The sequence below is a fragment of the Arachis hypogaea genome, chromosome 3 (assembly GCF_003086295.3).
Source record: "Arachis hypogaea cultivar Tifrunner chromosome 3, arahy.Tifrunner.gnm2.J5K5, whole genome shotgun sequence".
NCBI lineage: Eukaryota > Viridiplantae > Streptophyta > Magnoliopsida > Fabales > Fabaceae > Arachis > Arachis hypogaea.
The window spans coordinates 110747358-110756697 of NC_092038.1; the positions used below are offsets into that span (position 1 = coordinate 110747358).

Here is a 9340-nt window from a genome sequence, read left to right on the forward strand (position 1 = left end):
AAGAAGAACCGAAAATGATTACCTCCTTTTTCTACAATTCTGAATTTGTCAGGGTGGCGCCATATTGCTGTGAGAGTACTATTTACAGTACCTTTGAAAAAGAGCTTATCAGCAAACAACTTGCCGAGTAAACTATTGTTGCAGGCATGTACTCCAGAGGTAATGTCTTCCTTTTTTAGGTAGATTGCACTTTTATTAATTTTACTTTGTTTTGGACTTTTTCCTATGCCTTCTGTTGTCATCTGCCATGAGGATCAGCTCGTCAAGAGGTTGTTTGAAATTTAAGTTAAAAAATTGTGAATGGTTACCATAACGCTGGAGAGCAGGATTGACGGCAAAAAACAAATTCTATTAAAGATAAAAATCCTAGCAGAGCACTAAAAAATCCTATTAGGCACAAATAATACTACTTAATTAATACTATAATTATAAGTCTATCTTTCTATTTATTTTTATTCATTTTTATTTTATCATTTAAATATTGTAGTACAATGAATTACTGTTAATGATCATATGATTGGATAGATCTTTACACTTTAAGATATGAATTTTGAAATAAATATATATGATTACGATTAATGATCATGATTGGATATGCCTAAATTTAATTTTAATTATTCTAATACATATTTACCTAAATTTTATTTCTTTATTGATTGCTTTTTTTCTTAGATTGAACTGTCATTAGTTTCTATTAATCAAAATTTATAAGTTGAAAAAAATGGATAGTTGTATTAAAAAAAATATATATTTTTTTAATAAAATTTTATATCACTTTAGTTTTTTTTGCCCATATTTTACAATTTTTACTATAATTAAAAATTTTATAAATACGAAAAACTATCACATTATTAAATGTATTATTAGAGGTAAATTAATAAAAATATATAATACTTAATTAATTATCATAATTATATTCAAAAGTATTTAAGTTATTTTCATATAATACAAGTAATATATTTTAAAAATTATTTTATATATAATTTACTAATAAATATATGTGATATTTAACATTATTTTTATTTTTAATAAAAATATTATTGTTTTAAAGTGATGTATTTTTAAAAGTTTATAAATGTAATTTTTATTTAAAAATTTTTTATAAGATAATAAATGCTATTATGTTTTAATTTTACTCTTAATGTTTCAATATATTTTAGTTATACCACTAAAAATGAATAATATTAATTATAATTAATTAATTATATTAATTATCTAATTTGATAAAAATAAATATTAAATTATTTAATAAATAATAAATAAAAAATAAATTTAATTTCATTTATTCTCTTATTTTTTATACATATAAAACCAGAATATGTTTTATATATCCTTTCTTTCTATTTTTTGTACTTCAGTTATAATTTTTGTATTTTTTTGTTTTGTTTATCTTTGTTTTGTCAATTTTTTTTCATGATTCTATTTTATATTATTTTTTTATTTTGATTAATAGTTTTTAAGGTTATTACTATTTTATTATTAAAGTTTCAAATTTTCTATAATATTTTTTTTAGAACTTGATTAATAGATTCTTTATAATATTTTTCTTGAATTTTTTTAACAATAACTTATCTTAATTTTTGTCTTTCATATTTTATATTCATTAATTATATTAAACTTTTTTATAGTATATTTTTTATTGACTACAAGCAGTAGGATAAACAAATAAATATAATTAAATATATAATTTAATTTTAATTCAAATTGAAACTGAATGATTTACCAAAAAGATATCAACTAATTTCATTTTTAGCTTTTCTATAACATTAAAAGTCTCTATATAGTCATTAACATCATCTTTATAAAAAAAAAATAAGTCTATATAAAATAAAATAAAGGATGAAGTACTAAATTGGTCCCTTATATTTAGGTCTAATCCTATTTTGGTTCCTAAAATATAAAGTGTCCTATTTGAATCCAAAAAAATTTCATTTAGCTACCGTGAAGTCAATGTTAAATCATTAACATCACTATTCCACCAAATTTTAATGTCCTTCCCTGAAAAAGACGTATAAACTTGAGAGGTATAAGATCAACAGCGGATGCATCATCGCGAGCCACTGACCTTATTTCAAGTACATGGAGAATATCTTCGAGGACTCGCTTTTCACAGAAAAATTTGTCGGTGGCAACAAAGACAAGGTCATCGTTACCTCTACCGCAGGAAACTCCCGTCGACAACTGAAGAGTTTGGTTATATAAGTTTTTGATATTTGAAAACTGAGTTTTATTAATTATTTAACATTGACTTCAAGACAGGATTATATTAAAATTAAATGAAACTTTTTTGGATTTAATAAGGTATTTTAAACCTTAGAAACCAAAACAGGATTAGATCTAAATATAGGTGACCAATTTAATACTTTACCCTAAAATAAAATAGATATAAGATAAATAACGTATATGTACTTCCAAAATTTTAAACAAAAACTATGGACACATTTCTAAAAAAAATCTTATGGATTAACTTATACTTTTTTAATATTTTTTAAATTGTCAAAACTTGTCAACATTTAAGTTGTTTATACATCACTTCTCAAAAATATTATGATTTCACAAGTTATAATATGTGATATATGAAAAAAGTGACTCATTTAGTGTTTAACTATTTATCTTCTATTAATATTATTATAACAAAGTTATATGTGACTTACGAGAATAATATAACTTGAATTTTGTTTATCTAAAAATTTACTAGGTGGTTGAAATAGCTTCACATCACGAACCAACAGATGCTAGCAATAAAGATAATAAAAAAACCAACCAAAATGGGTTACTTGCGATTTGCGATTTGGGACTATATGGAGATCTGTGAAATTTCACGAGTGGAGACCCAACCACGTAAAATGAACAGAGACATGGATATTCATCCATGGACCAAGTTAAATTCACACGAATATAAAATTACTAATTTATCTTAATTTATATATACATAAATCATCTTGAATTAATAACCCTAATTCCTATCTCCAATTCGAATTCTTCTTCTTTTCTTTTAGACTATCCTTAGCCTCAATCTTGTATCTCTCCCTCTCTAACTCACTTTCTCTACTTCTCAAGTTCGTCACTATATTGTTTAGTTTCGTTGCAAAAAAAATCATGTTATGTTATTAGTTAGAAGATGTTTTTAATATTTTTTCTTTTAAAATGTTATTTTTCATAATGATATGTAATGAATTGTATTGAATTATATTGAATTAATTATTTTATGATTATTTTATTATACTTTCTTCTCTTTTTTTTTTTAAATTTTTTCAAAAATGTTCATAATCCATAGATACTCGTGGGTATTTGGGTTTCCTAAAAATATAATTAAATAGAAACTTGTGACAAAGGTAGAAAAAAATGTCAGGCATTTTTTAAACGTGAGTGAGGGACGGAGAAGGGGCCCGCCGCTCCCTGATGCGTGAGCATCGTTCCTATCTTTTTCTAGTGAATTTGCATCTAATTTGTTGAGTTTAATAAATAATTAATTATCTTTTAGCCAAATATGGATGCTACTTTGAGTCTTTTGCAATTTTGTTTATTTTAGGTAGCATTCGACTGGATTTGATAGAGTTTCTATAGCTCAAGAATTAAAGGAGATATCAGCGAGGAGCGACGCGTACGCGTGACTGACGCGTGCGCGTGATTTGGAGTTTCCCATGGCGACGCGTGCGCGTGACTAACGCGTACGCGTGATTTGAAGAATTTCACAGCGACGCATGCGCGTGACCGACGCGTCCGCGTGACTTGCGAAAAAGATCATCTACGCATATGCGTGACTGACGCGTACGTGTGACATGCGCCATGTGCAAAACACGCAAAAAACGCTGGGAGTGATTTCTAGGCCCCTTTTTAGCACCCAAGTTAGGCGCGGATCCAGTGAAGCCAAGTAGTCCCCACGTTACAAAGACGCCGAGTAGTTAGTTAATTCTGATTTAAATTCAAATTTGATTTTAAATCTTATCTTTAGGAAAAGATATTATCTTAATTTTAGATATTAGATTTTAAATTAATTAGGATTAGTTATTAAAAGGAGAGACTTCTCTTTTATAGGACAATGTCATTAGGGGGATTTCATTAGGAAATTATATACAAATTTACACTCCACATTCCATGAGCAACTAAACCTCCACTGTTAAGGTTAAGAGCTCTGTCTATTTGTATGGATTGATTTTATTACTTTTTCTATTTTAATTTATGCATGGATTTATAATTTAAGAATTGTTTTCGCTCTTTATTTTATGAATTTGGGTGGAACGGAAGTATGACCCTCTTTCTATTTAAGTTCTTGTAAAACTTGGAAAAGCTTTTTACTTGAACAACAATTTGAAAATAATTTCTCCTAAATTTTAATTATTTGGATTTAACGGGATACGTGACATATAATCCCCTTATTTTTTGGTAATTAGAATTTTTGTGGCATATAAATTAGAATTTGAACTTCACCTTCTAATTGGAATTAATTGACCAAGAAATTGGCAGTTAATGAATTTTAGAGGAGACTAGAAAGGTATAAGGAATTAGGGTCTAGTCACATGCATATAGTTTGCCATAAATTAAATCTTGCATGATTAAAATAGTTAATAAGAAGAATCAATCCGAAAAATAGATAACTCTGAAGCCTTAACTATTTTTTCTATATTTTTCCCAACTCATTGCTCCTTGCTTTCTGAAATTCTTAATTTACTATTTAATACTCTTTGAATACCAAAACACTCTTTTCTGCTTGTCTAACTAAGCCAATCACTCAATCATTTTTGCTTGATCCATCAATCCTCGTGGGATCGACACTTACTCACGTAAGGTATTACTTGGTACGACCCGATGCACTATACCGGTTAGTTTGTCTAACACCGCACTGCACCACTTTCCAGTGCACCACTGCAGCTACTACCCAGGCGGGTGTTTAAAAGCTCAGCCTGGAACAAGTGGAATAATCCACTACTGCTGCTACTACGCAGGCATCACAATCACTAGCCTGTAGCAACTGGGATGAACCACAATCCTTACTATTACCCAGGTCTCTCATTCAAAAATTCATTATCATATCAATTCTTTCACAATCATTCAAAATTCCATAATTAAACTTAGTTTTCATAATTCTCCTTCCTCATCTCATACCCGGAGCAAGTGAACAATATTACTGCATACTACTCGAGGGTCACATATCACATTCACTTACAACCTATCCTTTCTTTATTTCTTCAATCACAATTCATTACTCTAAACCTTTCTTCTATATTAAATTAACTCTCTTTCAAAATTTAACACCCTCACTATGTCTAGAACTAAGTTTTGGGGTCTTAAAAAGTAAAATTAGATGTTTAGAGGTTTAAAATCATGTTTAAAATTTCAAAATATAATGTTGCTAAAAAATAGGATCCCGCGTACGCAAACAATGTCCCGTGTACGCAAAAGTGTAAATTTTTTCAACTCGCATACGCGACATACTCCCGTGTACGTGAGCACGTCTAGCCAAACCAAACGGCCGCGTCGCGTGTACCTCTGCATACGCAAGCCTCCAAAAAATGCCAAAAGCTGTTAAGTGTTGCAGAATTGCCTTTCGCACATCAAATTTCTGACGAGCATAACTTTTTTGTTTGAAAAATATTTTTCACCCGTTCTTCGAATGGTGTAAACTTCACGGATCCAATTTTTATATAAAACAAGTTTGAGGAACATTGAGGGTTCGGAAGCCAAGTTATGGCTTGCCGAAATTCTATCAAAAATTAACTTTACACAAAACATGCTCAACCTCTATTTTCACAAAAGTTACACTTTTCTAACAAACTACTTCAACCGTACACAACCTAAATCACACCAATTACACCTCAATTCTTCATTCTCATATTAAGACATTCCTTCCACAAAATTATTAATACCAACACTAACAATTTCACTCATTACAACCTTATTCCTTAACTTACCAATAATACTAATTCATACGTCATTAATATCATCACAACATCAATCAATTTCGTTATTACAACATCAATAAACTTCATTCAATACTCCATATAATTCAACACACATCACAAATTAACCAAAACCATCTAATATGCACCAACGTATAATTCATCTTATCCCAAGTCATCTAGCCTAAGTTTTCACGTTACATTATATTTTAATTACAAGAAACCGAAACCATACCATGGCCGATTCCTCATAACGCACGGAACACCTCAAGTATTCACCATCAACAAATATCCACAGCCCCAAAGTTCAAGCTCAAGCTCCCAACTTTGCCAACTAACCTCCAATAACACCAAATTGTTTCCAAGTACATAATTCAATCTAAATTTTCATACAACAACACTAGAATTACTTTAGGGTTTACAAATTCAATAAATTGACAAGGGTTAGGGTTTTATTACCGTTACTCACAAGTCAATTGGGCAAAGTCCAACACTATCCACGAGCTAATTCGACCCAAAAATACCAAAATCATATAAATTTAACATAATTTAACATTGAATTTTCGAGATTGGGATAGAAAAATTGAAATTGAAAATATAATCTCCTTACTGAATTGATTATTGGACTTTGTAGAGAGTTTAAGACGAACGCGTGGCCGCTGACGGCTCGTCAATCGGAGCTACAGATCAAAAGTTATAAGGAATAGAAGTTGGAGCCAATGGTTTGAGATTTCTTCTCCCCCCGTTCCCAATTTCAGCGTGACATGTGATGAATGAGGGGAAGAAGTGGTCGTGTTCCTCATTTAAATAGGTGTTGGGTTGGACCTCGTGCCCAATATGGATTCGATTTAATTGGTTTGGTGTAAAATTTCGAATTTTTAAATGTTATTAATAAACTATTTATGATTTATTATGATTACTTAAGATTATATTTTTGAGATTTTATATATAAATCGAACAAATTTCTATTTATAATTTAGAATTTTTTATAATTTAAAATAATGAGTATTTTATATGTCTTAATTTTAATATTCTTAACCTTATTTTATAAATAAAGGATAATTAATTTATTTGTCTCCAATTTTTTTATCAATTTGGTATTTAACTGAAAAACAATTTAAAGATTGGTAATTAAAAAGTATTTTTAAAGATGGATACTTTATAGTCACAAAAAAAAAGATGGATACTTTATCAATAATCTAGGTGAAGTAATTATTATTCTACTTTTTATTTATTTTATAAAAATTACATTACTACCCTATTTTTAAATAAAATACCTAAACTAACCCACTAGTCCTAACCTAACCTAACCAACCCTAACCCAAGTTACCACCCATTCCCCCTCACCACACTCACGGAAGGAAGAAACAAAGAAAGAAAAGAAAGAAAGAAAAGAAGAAAGGAAAGGAGAAAGGAGAAAGGGGAAAAGGGCTCGGGGCCGCAGAGAAAGAGGGGGGCAGCTGACCGCGCCACCACCTAGCTCGTCGTCGCCGCTGGTCCACCTTAGACTTGCCGTCGAAGCAGAATCGCGAGGAGTGAGGGAGACTGCGCGAGTTCACTACGAAGCCACCACTGCCCTCACGTCTGTCGTCATCTTGCGAAGCTCATGCCGCTGCTGTCACCGTCATCGTGAAGCATGTTGTTGTACCCACGCCGTCGCCGTTGTCACTGTTGTTCTGTCAAGAGAAAAGAGAGGAGACTGAATTGCACAGGAAGCTCAGCAGCGGGTGAGGAGACGCGGGCCTGACCCGTCGCCGCCGGTCTGCCCAGCCGGACCCGTCGCCAAATCGCGTCGCCGTCCGTGAAGCTGTCTCCATCGGGGTTGCTACTCTACTTCCATCATTCTCCTTTTTCATGGTAAGTTGCTCACGCTCTAAAGCTCTTAGTTATCTGTGGTTAAGGATTTTGATGCATGAATGTTGTAGGATTAATTGTATGGGTTTGCATGTCAAAATTGAGGTTGTTGCTGAACCACCAGAGCTTCTGGCCATTGTCGAAGCTTCTACTGGATAAGTACAAAGTGGCTACTGTGTTGTTCTTTTATTCCAAGTTGTTTATGCTGTTGCGAGAATGTGCGGGGCTGTGATTTTGAAGCTGCCGTTGGATTCGAGTTGAGACAAAAGAAATTCTTTAACGCGTTTGAGTTGTGAGTTCGACATATCGAGGGAAGGGTGATTTCTTATACTAAATTTGCCATTGAGAATTATTTTAAGTTGATATTAATATGAAAAATATGTCTTTATGATTTCGTAAGTCTTATGAATTGAATTGAGTTGCCTGGAATGAATGTAAATGCGAGTTTGAATGCTTTATTGAATTAATTGAAGATGTTTAGTCGGGTTTTATACTTGGGTTACGGTTATTATGATGATGATTGGGCTGCGGCTGTTTCTGATTATTGAGTTAGAAAGTTAGTTTGATTAAATACTATGTCAAATGATTTTTCTTGGTTTGGGGTTTAATTTGATATTGAAAATGAATTGGCATTTGAAATTATTTGATATATTGAGAATGAGTTTTTTTTATTTATCGAAAAAGATTCTGAGAATTTGAAAGTGATTTGAATGATTGACAGGCATTTGGTTTGGTTTGGTTGGGACCAGAAAGGGTGGCAAAGTCAAAATTTTAGGGGATGTACTGCCGAAACTTTATGGAACTCTGAAACTTTGTTTGAAGCACTACTTAAAAAGAAAATTTGATTTAAGAATCATATTATTTGATTTCGATTTATTACATAAAGAGCTATGCTTTAAGTTTGATTTATTAATAAAAGAATTATGTTTTGAGCTTTATTGAGAAAAGATTTATGTTTTGAGTTCGAATTATTAATAAAAAGGATTATGCCTTTGTTTTGATTTATTAAGAAAAGATTTATGTTTGGGTTTAAATTACTAAGAAAAGCTTTATGTTTTGAATGTGATTTATTAAGAAAGAATTATATTTTGAGTTTTGATTTATTAAGAAAAGCTTTATGTTTTGAGTTTGATTAAAGAACTACATTTTAAGGAATTATGATTCAATGAGTTTAATAATTTTAAAGAACGAGATTGGTTGTCATCCTCCCTAAAGTCTCGAGACCCTGCCGTGAAGTTTAATTAATAGATGATTCTTTTAGTATTTTGAAAGAGGTTTTAATCTGAAATGGTCTTGAAGTTGGTTTGGAAAAAAATGTTGGTTAAGTAAGAATTGGGTTTCATACGAAAGAAGAACTTGTTTTAAGTATGGTGGTTTTGGGGGGTTTTGGAAAAGATTATAAGGAGTGGTGTTGGTTTTCAAATAAAAATGAAATTGTTTTGAGCTTTGACCTGGCAAGGTTCGTGGTGGTTTACCGCTTGCCCAGTGTCGAGATGTATGTAGGGTTCGTGGTGGTGTACCGCCCACATGTTTTTAAAAGTGAATGTTTTGTGGGGTTCGTAGTGGTTTACCGCCCACATGAGTGT

The 9340-nt window shown here is 31.1% G+C and overlaps 1 long non-coding RNA gene across 2 annotated transcripts; it reads left to right on the forward strand.

Annotated features, from left to right (window-relative positions):
• The first annotated feature begins 7251 nt into the window (after window positions 1-7251).
• Window positions 7252-8245, forward strand: LOC112790899 (uncharacterized). Of its 2 annotated transcripts, none has more exons than XR_011880092.1 (2): window positions 7252-7757; window positions 7826-8245. It is a non-coding gene; the product is annotated as an uncharacterized lncRNA (long non-coding RNA). The 2 variants fall into 2 exon arrangements; XR_003196965.3 differs by having other exon boundaries at window positions 7860-8245.
• Window positions 8246-9340: the final 1095 nt, after the last annotated feature.